The sequence below is a fragment of the Cherax quadricarinatus genome, chromosome 86, assembly GCF_038502225.1.
Source record: "Cherax quadricarinatus isolate ZL_2023a chromosome 86, ASM3850222v1, whole genome shotgun sequence".
NCBI lineage: Eukaryota > Metazoa > Arthropoda > Malacostraca > Decapoda > Parastacidae > Cherax > Cherax quadricarinatus.
Genome location: NC_091377.1, coordinates 4,714,455 through 4,734,454, shown reverse-complemented (window position 1 = coordinate 4,734,454; position 20,000 = coordinate 4,714,455).

Sequence of the window (20,000 nt, the reverse complement as noted above, 5' to 3'; positions counted from 1 at the left end):
AGCTTTGCCAACAAAGTTAGGGAATCCTTAACCTGTAAATAGCTGTCAATAAAGCTAGGGATCCTTAACCTTGTCAAACCCTGTGTAAAAAAAAAAAAAAAAAAAAAAAAAAAAAAAAAAAAAAAAAAAGAGAGAGAGAGAGAGAGAGAGAGAGAGAGAGAGAGAGAGAGAGAGAGAGAGAGAGAGAGAGAGAGAGAGAGAGAGAGAGAGAGAGAGAGAGAGAGAGAGAGAGAGAAAAAAAGTATAGAATATGGAACATGGTTATTAGGGAGACAGTGTTACGCCCCCATGAGCATGGTATCATGGGAGTGTTATTATGTGAAATTATCATGGGGGCCATGGCGGAGGCATGGTCCCATGATCTTGGGGCCACGACTGAGGCATGGTCCCATGATCTTGGGGCCACGACTGAGGCATGGTACCATGATCTTGGGGCCACGACTGAGGCATGGTCCCATGATCTTGGGGCCACGACTGAGGCATGGTCCCATGATCTTGGGGCCACGGCTGAGGCATGGTACCATGATCTTGGGGCCACGGCTGAGGCATGGTACCATGATCTTGGGGCCACGACTGAGGCATGGTCCCATGATCTTGGGGCCACGGCTGAGGCATGGTACCATGATCTTGGGGCCACGACTGAGGCATGGTACCATGATCTTGGGGCCACGGCTGAGGAATGTTCCCATGATATAGGGGCCACGGCTGAGGCATGATACCATGATCTTGGGGCCACGGCTGAGGAATGGTACCATGATATAGGGGCCACGGCTGAGGCATGGTACCATGATCTTGGGGCCACGGCTGAGGAATGGTACCATGATCTTGAGGCAACGACTGAGGCATGGTACCATGATCTTGGGGCCACGACTGAGGCATGGTACCATGATCTTGGGGCCACGACTGAGGCATGGTCCCATGATCTTGGGGCCACGACTGAGGCATGGTACCATGATCTTGGGGCCTACAACTGAGGCATGGTACCTATGATCTTGGGGCCATGGCCTGAGGCATGGTACCATGATCTTGGGGCCTACGACTGAGGCATGGTACCATGATCTTGGGGCCACGACTGAGGCATGGTACCATGATCTTGGGGCCACGTCTGAGGCATGGTACCATGATCTTGGGGCCACGACTGAGGCATGGTACCATGATCTTGGGGCCACGACTGAGGCATGGTACACGATCTTGGGGCCACGGCTGAGGCATGGTACCATGATCTTGGGGCCACGACTGAGGCATGGTACCATGATCTTGGGGCCACGACTGCGGCATGGTACCATGATCTTGGGGCCACGACTGAGGCATGGTACCATGATCTTGGGGCCACGACTGAGGCATGGTACCATGATCTTGGGGCCACGACTGAGGCATGGTACCATGATCTTGGGGCCACGGCTGAGGCATGGTACCATGATCTTGGGGCCACGACTGAGGCATGGTACCATGATCTTGGGGCCACGACTGAGGCATGGTACCATGATCTTGGGGCCACGACTGAGGCATGGTACCATGGTACCATGGCGGAGGTATGGAAGCCTAAAATCCTTGATACGAAATCTTGAATTTGTCATCAGCTTTAATAATGTTATCCTGAGCGAACACCAAGAGGAAGGAAGGAAGGAAGGAAGGAAGGAAGGAAGGAAGGAAGGTAGGAAGGAAGGAAGGAAGGAAGGAAGGAAGGAAGGAAGGAATAAGGAATGGAAGGAAGGAAGGAAGAAGGAAGGAATGGAATGAATGGAATGGAAGGAAGGTAGGAATGGAATGGAAGGAATGGAATGGAATGGAATGGAATGAATGGAATGAATGAATGAATGAATGGAATGAATGAATGGAATGAATGGAATGGAATGAATATGGAATGGAATGAATGGAAGAATGAATGAATACAGGAATGAACAGTAGAATGGAATAAGAATGGAATAGGAATAGGAGAATGGAATGGAATGAATGAATGGAATGAATGAATGAATGGATGAATGAATGAAGAAAGAATGAATGAATGAATGAATGGAATGAATAAGAGGAATGGAACAGGTCAGATGAATGGAATGGAATGAACAGAGTGAATGGAATGAATGAATAATGAATGAATGAATGAATATCTGAATGAATGAATGGAATGAATGAATGCAGGAATAGGTATCATATGGAATGAATGGAATGTAGATGAAATAGAGGAACAGAATGGAATGAATGAATGAATGAATGAATAAATGAATGAATGAATGAATGAATGAATGAGGAATGGAATGAATGAATGGAATGAACATAAACAGCAGGAATGAATGAATGAATGAACGAATGAATGAATGAGGAATGAATGAATGGAATGAATGAATGAATGTAGGAATGGAAGCAATGAATGAATGAATGAATGAATGGAATAGGAATGGAATGAATGAATGAATGAATGAATAATGAATGGAATGAATGAATGGAATGGTGAAGGAATGAATATGGAATAGAATGAATGGAATGAATGAGGAATGAATGAATGAATGAAATGGAATGAATGAATAGATGAATGGAATGGAATGGAATGAATGAGGAATGAATGAATGAATAATGAATGAATGGAATAGAATAATAATGAATGAATGGAATGAATGGAATGAATGAATGAATGAATGAATGGAATGAATGAATGAATGGAATGGAATGGAATGAATGAATGAATGAACACAGGAATGAATGAATGGAATGAATGGAATGGAATGAATGGAATAGAAGGAATGGAATGAATGAAGAAGAGGAATGAATGGAATGGAAATACAAGAGGAATGAATGGAAGGAAGAATGGAATGAAGGAATGGAAGGAAGGAAGGAAGGAAGGAAAGGAGAGAAGGAAGGAAGTGGGAATGAAGGAAGGCAAGGAAGGTAGGAAGGAAGGAAGGAAGGAACCAAATTCCAAATTCAAATTCAAATTCAAAGTTTATTCTCTATAAGGATTACAATGCTGAGTTTACAGAAATTTGGTTATTGTTTGGTTTACATGTAGTAAAATTCAGGATTACAGAGTGTACCACTAGAACGCTTAGCATGGCTAGGCATTTCGGGCATACTTAGTTTTATTCTTAATTGTAAAATATTACAAATTATGAGGTAAGATGGTATTATGGCATAATGGACTAAATACTAGTTTGTGAGTTTAGCAATGTGAATGCTTTTGTTTTGGCACAGTACATAGTTTCAGTATTGGAGTATCACAGGATTCATTATTTTAAGACTGAGATTATTATTTCTGTTTATGGTCAAAATGAGTGAGCGAGTGTAAGTGAATGAACACCAGGTGGTATTCGTGTAGTTAGTTGACGGGGTGTATAGGAGATAAGATGTTTTCTAATGGTAGTTTTGAAGGTGATGAATGTGTCTGCAGTTCTAGAGTTCTCAGGTAGGGTATTCCAGATTTTAGGGCCTTTGACATAAACTGAATTTTTGAAAAGGTTTAGTCGGACACGGGGAATGTCGTAGAGATGTTTGTTTCTGGTGTTATGCCTGAGGGGTTCTGTCACAACTATCAAGAAAGCGTTTTAGGTCAAGGTTGATATTAGAGTTTAAGGCCCTGTAGATATAGATTGCACAGTAGTAAGTGTGGATGTGCTGAACTGGGAGTAAGTTTAGATCTTTGAAGAGTTGGGGGGTGTGCTGCCAGGGATGGGATTTAGTGATTATTCTTACTGCAGCTTTTTGTTGGGTTATTATTGGCTTTAGGTGTGTTGCTGCAGTTGATCTCCAAGCACAAATAGCATAGGTGAGGTATGGATAAATAAGTGAGTGGTATAGTGTGAAGGCATTTTGCGGCACGTAGTATCGTATCTTGGAGAGGATCCCAAACTGTTTTGGATACTTTTTGGCTATATGCTGGATATGGGTGCTGAAATTCTAGGTTGTTGTCAAGGTATAAGCCTTTGTGGAATTTTCCCAAATTATTTCTGGTAATTAGAGTGTTGTCAATCTTAATGTTAATTTGTGCATCTCCTGCTCTGCTACCAAACATAATATAGTAAGTTTTGTCAGTGTTAAGCGTAAGTTTATTGGCTGTCATCCAAGTCGATATTTTAATCAGCTCCTCATTCACAATGGTGTTGAGGGTGGCAAGATTAGGGTGAGAGATGACATAAGTCGTGTCATCAGCAAAGAGAATGGGTTTCAGGTGTTGGGACACGTTTGGAAGGTCATTGATGTATATGATGAAGAGCAGGGGACCAAGGACACTTCCCTGCGGAACTCCAGTATCAAGTGGCCGTGTTGCTGATGCTGTGTCTTTAATGGTGACGTACTGAAGGAAGGAAGGAAGATAGGAAGGAAGGAAGGAAGGTAGGAAAGAAAGAAGGAAGGTAGAAAGGAAGGTAGGAAGGAAGGAAGGAAGGAAGGAAGGAAGGTAGGAAGGAAGGAAGGAAAGTAGGAAGGAAGGAAGGAAGGAAGGAAGGAAGGAAGGTAGGAAGGAAGGTAGGAAAGAAAGAAGGAAGGTAGGAAGGAATGGAAGGAATGGAAGAAATGGAATGGAATGGAATGGAAGGAATGAATGGAAGGGAATGAATAAAGAAATGAATGGAATGAATGAAATAAAGGTTGAATGGAAGGAAGGAATGATCTGAATGGAATGGAATGAATGGAATGAATAATGAATGGAATGGAATGGAATGAATGAAGGAATGGAAAGAAAGAATGAATGAACGAATGAATGGAATGGAATGGAAGAAGGAATGGAATGAATGGAAGGAATGGAATGAATGAATAAGGAAGGAATGGAATGGAATGAAAGGAATGAATGGAATGAATGGAATGGAATGAATAGGAGGAATGAATGGAATGGAATGGAAGAATGAATGAATGAATGGAAGAAGAGAGGAGGAATGGAATGGAATGGAATGGATGGAATGAATGAATCGAATGGAACGAAGGAATCGAATGAATGAATGGAAGGTGAATGAAGGAACGAATGGAATGAATGGAATGAATGAATGGAATGGAATGGAATGGTGGAATGGAATGGAATGAAGGAAGAAGGAATGGAAGGAAGGAAGGAAGGAATGAGGAATGGAATGAAGGAAGGAATGGAATGGAAGGAAGGAATGGAAGAAATGAATGAATGGAGTGGTGGAAATGGAATGGAATGGAATGAATGGATGGGAATGGAATGAATGGAATGGAATGAATAAAGAGGAATGAATGAAGGAATGGAAAATGGAATGAATGGTAGGAATGGAATAGGGAATGGAATAAAGGAATGAATGGAAGAAGGAAAGGAAAAGAAAGGAAGGAATAGAAGAATGGAGGAAGGAATGAACGGAATGAATGGAAGTATGAATGGAATGGAAGGAATGGAATGAAGGAATGGAAGAATGAATGGAATAGAATGGAATGGGAATGTAATAATGAATGAATGAATGGAATGGAAGGAATGAATAATGAATGGAATAAGAATGAAGGAATGAATGGAATGGAATGAATAGGTAATGGAATGGAATGAATGAATAATGGAAAATGAATGGAAGGAATGGAAGAAGCAAGGAATGAAGAATGGAATGGAAGGAATAACAGAATGAATGGAATGGAATGAATGAATGACTGAATGAATGGAATGTAAGGAATAAGGAATGAATGAATGGAAGGAATGGAAGTAATGGAATAAGGAATGAATGGAATGAATGAAGGAATGGAATGGATGGGAATGAATGGAATGATGGAATGAATGGAATGAATAGGAATGAATGAATGGAATGGAATAAGGGTGGAATGGAATGAAGGAGGGAATGAATGGAATGGAATGCGAAGGAATGAAATGAATGAATGGAATGAATGAATGAATAATGAATGGATGGGAATGAAGAAGAATGGAATGAATAATGAATGGAAGGAAGGGAAGTAAGGAATGAATGGAAGGAAGGTGAATGGAATATGAATGGAATAGTAAGTGAATGGAATGGAATGAATGAATGAATAATGAATGGAATGGAATGGAATGGAATGAATGAATGAATAAAGAGGAATGGAATGGAAGGAATGAATGAATGGAATGGAAGGAAAGAATAATGAATGAATGGAATGAAGGAATGAGAATAATGAATGAAAGAATGGAAGGAAGAATGAATGAATGAATGAATGGAATGGTAGAATGGAATGAATGTAGAATGAATGAATGTGGAAGGAATAGTGAATGGAATGAATGGAATGAATGGAATGGAATAAGGAATGAATAAGAATGAATAAGAATAATGAATGGAATGAATGAATGAATGAATGGAATGAATGAATGAATGGAATGGAATGGAATGAATGGAAGGAATAATGGAATGGAATGGAATGAATGAAGAATGGAAGGAATGAATGAATGAAGGAAGAAGGAAATAATAGAATGAATAATGGAATGGAATGGAAGGAATGGAATGAATGAATGGAATGAATGAAGGAAGGAAGGAAGTGAAGAATGGAATAATAAGGAAGGAAGGAAGGAAGGAATAAGGAAGGAATGGTAAGGAAGGAAGAAATGGAATGAATGGTGGCAATGAAGGAATGAATGGAATGGAAGGAAAGGAATGTAATAGGAATGAAGAAATGAATGAATGGAATGAATGAATGAATGGAATAAATGAATGAATGGAATGGAAGGTAATGGAATGGAATGGAATGAAGGGAATGGAAGGAATAATGGAATGAATGATGGAATGGAATGAATGGAATGGAATGGAATGGAATGAATGGAATGGAATAAGAAGGAATGGAAGGAAGAATGGAATGGAATGGAATAATGGAGGAAGGAGGAAGGAATAGAATGAAGGAATGGAAGGAAGGGAATGGAAAGGAATGGAATGGAATAATGGAATGAATGGAATGGAAGGAATGAATGAATGGAATGAATGAATGGAATGGTAGAAGGAAGGAGGAATGAATGGTGGGGAAGGTCAGAATAGAATGAAGGAATGGAATGAAGAAGGAAGGAATGGAAGAATGGAATAAAGGAAGAATGGAAGGAATGAATGAAATGAATGAATGAATGGAATGGAAGGAATGGAAGGAAGGAATGGAATGGAATGGAATGGAATGGAATGAATGGAAGGAAGGAATGGAATGAATGAAGTGGAATGGAAGGAATGAATGGAATGAATGAATAATGAATGGAATGGAATGAATGAATGAATGAATGAATGTAATGAATGAATGGAATGAATAAGAATGGAATGGAAGGAATGAACAATAAAAGAATTGATGGAATGGAATGAAGGATAAATGAAGGAATGAATGAATGAATGCCAATGGAGAGGAAGAAAGGAATGAATGAATGAAGGTAGGAATGGAAGGTGGAGGAATAAAGAATAAAGAATGAATGGAATGGAATGGGAATGGAATGGAATGAAAGGAAGGAATGAAGAAGGTGGAATGAAGGAAGGAAGGAAGGAATGAAGGAAGGAATGGAATGGAATGGAATAGAATGAATGGATGGAATGGAATGGAATGGAAGGAAGGAGGAATGAATGGAAGGAAGGAATGGAAGGAATATGGAATGGAATAAGGAATGAATTTGGAAGGAATGGAATGGAATGAATGAATGGAATGGAAGGAATGAATAAACGAATGGAAGGAAGAAAGGAAAGAAGGAAGGAAGGAAGGAAGGAATGAAGGAAGGAAGGAAGTAAGGAAGGAAGGAAGGAAGGAAGGTGGGAAGGAAGGAAGGAGGGAAGGAAGGAAGGAAGGAAGGATGAAAGAAGGTAGGATGAAGGAAGGAGGGAATGAAACAAAGAATGAAGGGATCACAGAAGATCTTAAGGTAGGAGACATCGAGAGGAATCATTATTATTATTATTATTGTTATTATTATTATTATTATTATTATTATTATTATTATTATTATTATTATTATTATTATTATTATTATTATTATTACACTGGCGAGGCACACACACAGGGAGCAGAGAGTACACCTAGTAATGATCAGCGAAGAGGCGGGACCAGGAGCTGTGATTCGATCTTGCAACCACAGATAGGTGAGTACAATACACTGTGTGCAATACACACACACACACACACACACACACACTACACTGTATGCAATACACACACACTACACTGTATGCAATACACACACACTACACTGTATGCAATACACACACACTATACTGTATGCAATACACACACACTATACTGTATGCAATACACACACACTACACTGTATGCAATACACACACACTACACTGTATGCAATACACACACACTATACTGTATGCAATACACACACACTATACTGTATGCAATACACACACACTACACTGTATGCAATACACACACACTACACTGCATGCAATACACACACACTACACTGTATGCAATACACACACACTATACTGTATGCAATACACACACACTACACTGTGTGCAATACACACACACTACACTGTGTGCAATACACACACTACACTGTATGCAATACACCCACACTACACTGTATGCAATACACACACAGTACACTGTATGCGATACACACACACTACACTGTGTGCAATACACACACAGTACACTGTATGCAATACACACTCAGTACACTGTATGCAATACACACACACAGTACACTGTATGCAATACACACACCCACTACACTGTATGCAATACACACACACACTACACTGTATGCAATACACACACAGTACACTGTATGCAATACACACTCAGTACACTGTATGCAATACTCACACACAGTACACTGTATGCAATACACACACAGTACACTGTATGCAATACACACACACACTACACTGTGTGCAATACACACACAGTACACTGTGTTCAATGCACACACAGTACACTGTATGCAATACACACAGTACTCTGAGTGCAATACACACAATACACCGTGTGCAATACACATACTATACTGTGTGCTATGCACACACAATACACTGTGTGCAGTACACAATACACCAAGTGTACTCAATAAGCAGGTACACTGTACTATAAAGTGTAAACGGTAACACTGAAGTTCCTAAGCACAGACCTTATTAAGCATTATTTATGCAAATCGTCTCATAATTCACAACCTAAACTAGGCAGTTTCTACACGAGTTCAAAGTTTGACTCCGGTCATCATAATACGGAACTCTGCCTCGATTTATTTGTCTGGTTCGAGGCGACGCTAAACCCACACGAGTTTAGTCACGAAAGAGCTTGGAATTTCACTATTCTTTCACAGTGGTTTTTTGCATATTCTGATATCACCTGCTTACTGTGATCTTATTGGTTGGTAGGTTGGTAGACAGCAACCACCCAGGGAAGTACTACCGTCCTGCCAGATGACTGTGAAACAAAAACCTGTAACTGTTTTGCATGATGGTAGGATTGCTGGTTTCTTTTTCTGTCTCATAAACACGCTAAGATAACAGGGATATCTTGCTACTCCTACTTACACTTTGGTCACACTTCACAGACACGCACATGCATATATATATATATACATACATCTAGGTTTTTCTCCTTTTTCTAAATAGCTCTTGTTCTTTTTTATTTCTTCTATTGTCCATGGGGAAGTGGAAAAGAATCTTTCCTCCGTAAGCCATGCGTGTCGTATGAGGCGACTAAAATGCCGGGAGCAATGGGCTAGTAACCCCTTCTCCTGTATACAATTACTAAAAAAGAGAAGAAGAAAAACTTTATAAAACTGGGTTGCTTAAATGTGCGTGGATGTAGTGCGGATGACAAGAAACAGATGATTGCTGATGTTATGAATGAAAAGAAGTTGGATGTCCTGGCCCTAAGCGAAACAAAGCTGAAGGGGGTAGGAGAGTTTCAGTGGGGGGAAATAAATGGGATTAAATCTGGAGTATCTGAGAGAGTTAGAGCAAAGGAAGGGGTAGCAGTAATGTTAAATGATCAGTTATGGAAGGAGAAAAGAGAATATGAATGTGTAAATTCAAGAATTATGTGGATTAAAGTAAAGGTTGGATGCGAGAAGTGGGTCATAATAAGCGTGTATGCACCTGGAGAAGAGAGGAATGCAGAGGAGAGAGAGAGATTTTGGGAGATGTTAAGTGAATGTATAGGAGCCTTTGAACCAAGTGAGAGAGTAATTGTGGTAGGGGACTTGAATGCTAAAGTAGGAGAAACTTTTAGAGAGGGTGTGGTAGGTAAGTTTGGGGTGCCAGGTGTAAATGATAATGGGAGCCCTTTGATTGAACTTTGTATAGAAAGGGGTTTAGTTATAGGTAATACATATTTTAAGAAAAAGAGGATAAATAAGTATACACGATATGATGTAGGGAGAAATGACAGTAGTTTGTTGGATTATGTATTGGTAGATAAAAGACTGTTGAGTAGACTTCAGGATGTACATGTTTATAGAGGGGCCACAGATATATCAGATCACTTTCTAGTTGTAGCTACACTGAGAGTAAAAGGTAGATGGGATACAAGGAGAATAGAAGCATCAGGGAAGAGAGAGGTGAAGGTTTATAAACTAAAAGAGGAGGCAGTTAGGGTAAGATATAAACAGCTATTGGAGGATAGATGGGCTAATGAGAGCATAGGCAATGGGGTCGAAGAGGTATGGGGTAGGTTTAAAAATGTAGTGTTAGAGTGTTCAGCAGAAGTTTGTGGTTACAGGAAAGTGGGTGCAGGAGGGAAGAGGAGCGATTGGTGGAATGATGATGTAAAGAGAGTAGTAAGGGAGAAAAAGTTAGCATATGAGAAGTTTTTACAAAGTAGAAGTGATGCAAGGAGGGAAGAGTATATGGAGAAAAAGAGAGAAGTTAAGAGAGTGGTGAAGCAATGTAAAAAGAGAGCAAATGAGAGAGTGGGTGAGATGTTATCAACAAATTTTGTTGAAAATAAGAAAAAGTTTTGGAGTGAGATTAACAAGTTAAGAAAGCCTAGAGAACAAATGGATTTGTCAGTTAAAAATAGGAGAGGAGCGTTATTAAATGGAGAGTTAGAGGTATTGGGAAGATGGAAGGAATATTTTGAGGAATTGTTAAATGTTGATGAAGATAGGGAAGCTGTGATTTCGTGTATAGGGCAAGGAGGAATAACATCTTGTAGGAGTGAGGAAGAGCCAGTTGTGAGTGTGGGGGAAGTTCGTGAGGCAGTAGGTAAAATGAAAGGGGGTAAGGCAGCCGGGATTGATGGGATAAAGATAGAAATGTTAAAAGCAGGTGGGGATATAGTTTTGGAGTGGTTGGTGCAATTATTTAATAAATGTATGGAAGAGGGTAAGGTACCTAGGGATTGGCAGAGAGCATGCATAGTTCCTTTGTATAAAGGCAAAGGGGATAAAAGAGAGTGCAAAAATTATAGGGGGATAAGTCTGTTGAGTGTACCTGGTAAAGTGTATGGTAGAGTTATAATTGAAAGAATTAAGAGTAAGACGGAGAATAGGATAGCAGATGAACAAGGAGGCTTTAGGAAAGGTAGGGGGTGTGTGGACCAGGTGTTTACAGTGAAACATATAAGTGAACAGTATTTAGATAAGGCTAAAGAGGTCTTTGTGGCATTTATGGATTTGGAAAAGGCGTATGACAGGGTGGATAGGGGGGCAATGTGGCAGATGTTGCAAGTGTATGGTGTAGGAGGTAGGTTACTGAAAGCAGTGAAGAGTTTTTACGAGGATAGTGAGGCTCAAGTTAGAGTATGTAGGAAAGAGGGAAATTTTTTCCCAGTAAAAGTAGGCCTTAGACAAGGATGTGTGATGTCACCGTGGTTGTTTAATATATTTATAGATGGGGTTGTAAGAGAAGTAAATGCGAGGGTCTTGGCAAGAGGCGTGGAGTTAAAAGATAAAGAATCACACACAAAGTGGGAGTTGTCACAGCTGCTCTTTGCTGATGACACTGTGCTCTTGGGAGATTCTGAAGAGAAGTTGCAGAGATTGGTGGATGAATTTGGTAGGGTGTGCAAAAGAAGAAAATTAAAGGTGAATACAGGAAAGAGTAAGGTTATGAGGATAACAAAAAGATTAGGTGATGAAAGATTGAATATCAGATTGGAGGGAGAGAGTATGGAGGAGGTGAACGTATTCAGATATTTGGGAGTGGACGTGTCAGCGGATGGGTCTATGAAAGATGAGGTGAATCATAGAATTGATGAGGGAAAAAGAGTGAGTGGTGCACTTAGGAGTCTGTGGAGACAAAGAACTTTGTCCTTGGAGGCAAAGAGGGGAATGTATGAGAGTATAGTTTTAACAACGCTCTTATATGGGTGTGAAGCGTGGGTGATGAATGTTGCAGCGAGGAGAAGGCTGGAGGCAGTGGAGATGTCATGTCTGAGGGCAATGTGTGGTGTGAATATAATGCAGAGAATTCGTAGTTTGGAAGTTAGGAGGAGGTGCGGGATTACCAAAACTGTTGTCCAGAGGGCTGAGGAAGGGTTGTTGAGGTGGTTCGGACATGTAGAGAGAATGGAGCGAAACAGAATGACTTCAAGAGTGTATCAGTCTGTAGTGGAAGGAAGGCGGGGTAGGGGTCGGCCTAGGAAGGGTTGGAGGGAGGGGGTAAAGGAGGTTTTGTGTGCGAGGGGCTTGGACTTCCAGCAGGCATGCGTGAGCGTGTTTGATAGGAGTGAATGGAGACAAATGGTTTTTAATACTTGACGTGCTGTTGGAGTGTGAGCAAAGTAACATTTATGAAGGGATTCAGGGAAACCGGCAGGCCGGACTTGAGTCCTGGAGATGGGAAGTACAGTGCCTGCACTCTGAAGGAGGGGTGTTAATGTTGCAGTTTAAAAACTGTAGTGTAAAGCACCCTTCTGGCAAGACAGTGATGGAGTGAATGATGGTGAAAGTTTTTCTTTTTCGGGCCACCCTGCCTTGGTGGGAATCGGCCGGTGTGATAATAATAAAATAAAAAAAAATATATATATATATATATATATACATATAACATATATGTATATATATATACATATATATATATGTATATACATATGTATATATATATATATACATAAGTATATATATATATATAAATACATATATATATATATATATATATATATATGTCGTGCCGAATAGGCAGAACTTGCGATCTTGGCTTAAATGGCAACGCTCATCTTGCCATATAGGACAAGTGAAAATTTGTGTATGCGATAATTTCGCCAAAATCATTCTAAACCTAACGAAAAAAATATATTTGATTGTGTTTATTTAGTATTAAATTGTTGTAAACAAATCTAAAATATATTTAGTTGGGTTAGGCTAAAATAAATTGCATTTGTTATAATAAGGTTAGGTAAGTTTTCTAAGTTCCTTTTGGTGCAAAATTATAAATTTTTACATCAACATCAATGAAAAAAATTTATCTGGTATTGATCAGTTACAACACTGGGCTAGCCAAGGATTCGAACCCATGTTGTACTGGCCTGCCTCATGGTAAGCGAGAACCACAAGACGCTTTAAACCACAGGACCACCCAACCCTACAAGAATGGCGTAGCCAGCACACAGCTAGCTGTTGGGCCGCCATCCGAGGGTATACGGAGGTGTGGGAGCTTCTTAGCTAATTTCATTCTCATCCCTGTTTGGTGTACTAGCCTCACGAGAGGTATTTGTATATTATTGTAACCACGAACGAGGGGCCCAGTACAACATGGGTTCGAATCCTTGGCTAGCGCAGTAATGTTATTGATCAATACCACTCGTTCGTGGTTACAATAATATATATATATATATATATATATATATATATATATATATATATATATATATATATATATATATATATTTACACGAAAGATATTTTGAAATATAATGATTTGTGATACATTATAAAGATCTTACAGTTTTGTGGTCCGGTTAATTGAACATGCTGCTGATGACTCTTGACATATATAATCACTCAGGTAATTAAGAATTATTGCAATTACTCGCATGTTTCGGGTAAATTTTAAACAATATTTTTTGGTCCACTGTTGTTCAAATTAATGTACTAAACGAGGAAATAAGTTGAGCATCCTCTCCAAGCTTCGCCAAATACGTATTTTTGCAATCAGAAAATTGGACTCGGTATATAAATTACTCATAAGAGAGGACAACGTAGTAAGAGGTTGAATATATATACATGTATATATATATATATATATATATATATATATATATATATATATATATATATATATATATATATATATATATATATATATATATATATATATATATATATATATATTCAGGTACGAAGGGAGGAAGTGATAACAATGAAGGTAGAGAAAAAGATATTAGAGGAGAGAAAGAGGAGACAATTAGCTGAGGGGATGAGAGAAGGGAATAACATGTCTGATAATGTTTATGTGACGTGGGTGCAATGAGAGAGAGAGAGAGACTGAGAGAGAGACAGAAAGAGAGAGAGACTGAGAGAGAGACAGAGAGAGAGACAGAGAGAGAGAGAGACAGAGAGAGAGAGAGAGACTGAGAGAGAGAGAGACTGAGAGAGAGACAGAGAGAGAGAGAGACTGAGAGAGAGACAGAGAGAGAGAGAGAGAAAGAGAGAGACAGAGAGAGAGAGACTGAGAGAGAGAGAGAGAGAGAGAGACAGACAGACAGAGAGAGAGAGAGACTGAGAGATAGATAGAGAGAGAGAGAGAATCTTCTTATCAGTAGTAGTAGTAATATCAATATTAAAAATATTAGTAATAATAATAATAATAATAATAATAATAATAATAATAATAATAATAATAATAATAATAATAATAATAATAATAATAATAATAATAATAATTCCAGGAACAGCTGTTAAAAATTGACCACTGTCTGGAAAACCTTCCAGCTCCTGCACCCAACATCTTGCTCCTGGGGGATTTCAACTTAAGGCACCTAAAATGGAGGAATATAGCAAATAATATTGTTGCAGTAATAACACCAGGAGGCAGCTCTGATGAAAACTCACACTCACGCGAGCTTTTAAATCTCTGCATAAAATTCAATTTAAACCAGCAAATAATAGAGCCTACTAGACTGGAGAATACACTAGACCTCATCTTCACTAACAATGATGATCTGATAAGAAATGTCACCATATCAAAAACAATATACTCAGATCACAACATAATTGAGGTTCAGTCATGTATGCGTGGAGCCCCAGACCGACATAATGAGACTAGTCACGAGGGAGCATTCACCAAATTCAACTTCAATAACAAAAACATAAAGTGGGACCAAGTAAACCAAGTCCTAACCGATATAAGCTGGGAAGATATACTAAGCAACACAGACCCCAACTTATGCCTAGAACAGATTAACTTGGTGGCACTCGATGTATGCACAAGGCTTATTCCTCTAAGAAAAAGGAGGAGTAGATGTAAAATAGAAAGAGACAGGCGCTCCCTTTACAGGCGAAGGAAAAGAATAACAGAGCGGCTAAATGAGGTCAATATATCTGAAATGCGTAGGGAGACACTGGTCAGAGAAATAGCAAGCATCGAACTTAAGCTAAAGGAATCTTATAGGAGTCAGGAATCTCGGGAAGAACTAAAAGCCATAAATGAAATCGAAAGAAACCCAAAGTATTTCTTCTCCTATGCCAAATCAAAGTCGAGAACAACTTCCAGTATTGGGCCCCTACTTAAACAAGATGGGTCCTACACAGATGACAGCAAGGAAATGAGTGAGCTACTCAAGTCCCAATATGACTCAGTTTTTAGCAAGCCGCTAACCAGACTGAGAGTCGAAGATCAAAATGAATTTTTTATGAGAGAGCCACAGAATTTGGTTAACACAAGCCTATCCGATGTTATCCTGACGCCAAATGACTTCGAACAGGCGATAAATGACATGCCCATGCACTCTGCCTCAGGGCCAGACTCATGGAACTCCGTGTTCATCAAGAACTGCAAGAAGCCCCTATCACGAGCCTTTTCCATCCTATGGAGAGGGAGCATGGACACGGGGGTCGTCCCGCAGTTACTAAAAACAACAGACATAGCCCCACTCCACAAAGGGGGCAGTAAAGCAACAGCAAAGAACTACAGACCGATAGCACTAACATCCCATATCATAAAAATCTTTGAAAGGGTCCTAAGAAGCAAGATCACCACCCATCTAGAAACCCATCAGTTACACAACCCAGGGCAACATGGGTTTAGAACAGGTCGCTCCTGTCTGTCTCAACTATTGGATCACTACGACAAGGTCCTAAATGCACTAGAAGACAAAAAGAATGCAGATGTAATATATACAGACTTTGCAAAAGCCTTCGACAAGTGTGACCATGGCGTAATAGCGCACAAAATGCGTGCTAAAGGAATAACAGGAAAAGTCGGTCGATGGATCTATAATTTCCTCACTAACAGAACACAGAGAGTAGTCGTCAACAGAGTAAAGTCCGAGGCAGCTATGGTGAAAAGCTCTGTTCCACAAGGCACAGTACTCGCTCCCATCTTGTTCCTCATCCTCATATCCGACATAGACAAGAATGTCAGCCACAGCACCGTGTCTTCCTTTGCAGATGACACCCGAATCTGCATGACAGTGTCTTCCATTGCAGACACTGCAAGGCTCCAGGCAGACATCAACCAAATCTTTCAGTGGGCTGCAGAAAACAATATGAAGTTCAACGATGAGAAATTTCAATTACTCAGATATGGTAAACACGAGGAAATTAAATCTTCATCAGAGTACAAAACAAATTCTGGCCACAAAATAGAGCGAAACACCAACGTCAAAGACCTGGGAGTGATCATGTCGGAGGATCTCACCTTCAAGGACCATAACATTGTATCAATCGCATCTGCTAGAAAAATGACAGGATGGATAATGAGAACCTTCAAAACTAGGGAGGCCAAGCCCATGATGACACTCTTCAGGTCACTTGTTCTATCTAGGCTGGAATATTGCTGCACACTAACAGCACCTTTCAAGGCAGGTGAAATTGCTGACCTAGAAAATGTACAGAGAACCTTCACGGCGCGCATAACGGAGATAAAACACCTCAATTACTGGGAGCGCTTGAGGTTCCTAAACCTGTATTCCCTGGAACGCAGGCGGGAGAGATACATGATTATATACACCTGGAAAATCCTAGAGGGACTAGTACCGAACTTGCACACGAAAATCACTCACTACGAAAGCAAAAGACTTGGCAGACGATGCAACATCCCCCCAATGAAAAGCAGGGGTGTCACTAGCACGTTAAGAGACCATACAATAAGTGGCAGGGGCCCGAGACTGTTCAACTGCCTCCCAGCATACATAAGGGGGATTACCAACAGACCCCTGGCACTGGACAAGCACCTAAAGTCGGTTCCTGACCAGCCGGGCTGTGGCTCGTACGTTGGTTTGCGTGCAGCCAGCAGTAACAGCCTGGTTGATCAGGCTCTGATCCACCAGGAGGCCTGGTCACAGACCGGGCCGCGGGGGCGTTGACCCCCGGAACTCTCTCCAGGTAAACTCCAGGTCCAGGTATTATTATTATTATTATTGCAATAATAATCACAATAATAATAATGATAACTCTAATAATGAAAATAATAATAATACTTATAACATTAATAATAATAGCGATGATCTAATATTATCATTTTTATTATTATCATTATTATTATCATTATTATTAGCAGTAGGTGACACAAATCACCTGAGGAACGGGAAGTAATTAGGATCAATCCAATGGAGAGTGGCGACTTTAATTCCCTGGATCAGGAGCCTTTCACCAGTCTAGGGGCCCTCCTTCCCTTGCAGCTAGCAAAGGGTGAGTAAAGGGGTAGGCCAAGAGTTTAGCCTTTTCGACAGACAGACAGACAAAGAGACAGGCAGGCAGACAGATAAACAGACAGGTAGGCAAACAGACAGAATAGCAGACATTAAAGCAGACAGGGAGACAGACAGGCAGACAGACAGGCAAGCAGACAGGCAGACTGACAGGCAGACAGGCAGAAAGGCAGACAGATAGACAAGCAGACAGGCAGGTAGACAGGCAGATACACAGGCTGAAAGGCAGATAGTCAGAAAGGGAGACAGACAGTGAGAAAGGCAGACAGACAGGCAAACAGACAGACAGTAACTAGGAAGGTTGAATATGGAGAAAGCAGAGGCACAAATAACCTGTTAAGCTGGGTGATGCGTCTCACAGCTCAAGCTTGTGTTAAGCTGGGTGATGCGTCTCACAGCTCAAGCTTGTGTTAAGCTGGGTGATGCGTCTCACAGCTCAAGCTTGTGTTAAGCTGGGTGATGCGTCTCACAGCTCAAGCTTGTGTTAAGCTGGGTGATGCGTCTCACAGCTCAAGCTTGTGTTAAGCTGGGTGATGCGTCTCACAGCTCAAGCTTGTGTTAAGCTGGGTGATGCGTCTCACAGCTCAAGCTTGTGTTAAGCTGGGTGATGCGTCTCACAGCTCAAGCTTGTGTTAAGCTGGGTGATGCGTCTCACAGCTCAAGCTTGTGTTAAGCTGGGTGACGCTTCTCTCTTGTCTTAAGGAATTGCTCGCAGAAAATTAAATGACCGGACCTCTTACTGAATTACCAGCACTGTCCTTGTGTGTGTGTGTGTGTGTGTGTGTGTGTGTGTGTGTGTGTGTGTGTGTGTGTGTGTGTGTGTGTGTGTGTGTGTGTGTGTGTGTGTGTGTGTGTGTGTGTGTGTGTGTGTGTGTGTGTGTGTGTGTGTGTGTGTGTGTGTGTGTGCGTGTGTGTGTGTGTGTGTGTGTGTGTGTGTGTGTGTGTGTGTGTGTGTGTGTGTGTGTGTGTGTGTGTGTGTGTGTGTGTGTGTGTGTGCGTGTGTGTGTGTGTGTACTCACCTATTTATACTCGCAGGGGTCGAGACTCAGCTCGTGGCCCCGCCTCTTCACTGGTTGCTATTAGGTCCTCTCTCTCCCTGCTCCATGAGCTTTATCATACCTCGTCTTAAAGCTATGTATGGTTCCTGCCTCTTGTACATCACTTGCCAGACTATTCCACTTCCTGACAACTCTATGACTGAAGAAATACTTCCTAACATCCCTGTGTGTGTGTTGCGCGTTGCTAGTTCTTACTTATTCTATGTTCCGTGTTCCGTATGTACGGTATTTATTTTCTTGTTTATTTTGCCTCTAATGCAGCTATAGTAACCTGTTTCTACATTAAAACACACATACACGCACACACAGATGAGCCACAGGGTGATATCAGGAAGTATTTCTTCAGTCATAGAGTTGTGAGGAAGTGGAACAGTCTGGGAGTGATGTAGTGGAGGCAGCATCCATACATAGCTTTAAGAAGAGGTATGATAAAGCTCTTGGAGTAAGGAGAGAGTGGACCTAGTAGCGACAAGCGAAGAGGCGGGGCCAGGAGTTGTGAATCGACCCTTGCAACCACATATAGGCGAGTACCAATAGGTGGATACACACACACACACACACACGAGTACACTCGCTTTAAAAGCAAATTCCCTTAAAACTACAAAGTTTCCGAGTGCCTGCAGAACACCTGCCAAATATACTCACAAACATTGTGACGGCCAAAAAATAATTATTAAATAAACATCGACTATCTCTGAAAATATGTGTTTATGTTTCCAAAAAGTCAGAATAACTAAAAACATCACACTGGATTGTTAAGAAAATTTCCTCTGAGAGAAGCCATCAAGCAAGGTGGCAGACACCCTCCAGCTGCCGGTCCACTGCTGGCTGAACTACGCTTATATGAAGTATGAATATTTATGGCGGTGTCCCGGGCATTAAACTGCATCCATCACTCAAACTTAGCCCATTGTGGCTCCTGTGTATCTCAACTTTGGGAATGAACGAGGAAAAATGAGCCTGAAGCGGTGTGCTGGATGAGAGATATTAATTTGTGCTACTTATGTGGTCCGCAGAATGATGAGTTATCATAATGATACACAGATATTAATTTGTGCTACTTATGTGGTCCGCAGAATGATGAGTTATCATAATGATACACATTACTGAGAAGTAGATGAGTAAAACTCATGAGCTGTGGATGGGTGTCTTTATTAACGAAAGTTTCCACCCACGTAGTGGGATATTTCAGTGGCTTGCAGAGGTGAGTAAATATGGTGGCGTAGACGTGTGGAGAGGTGAAGACGTGATCTA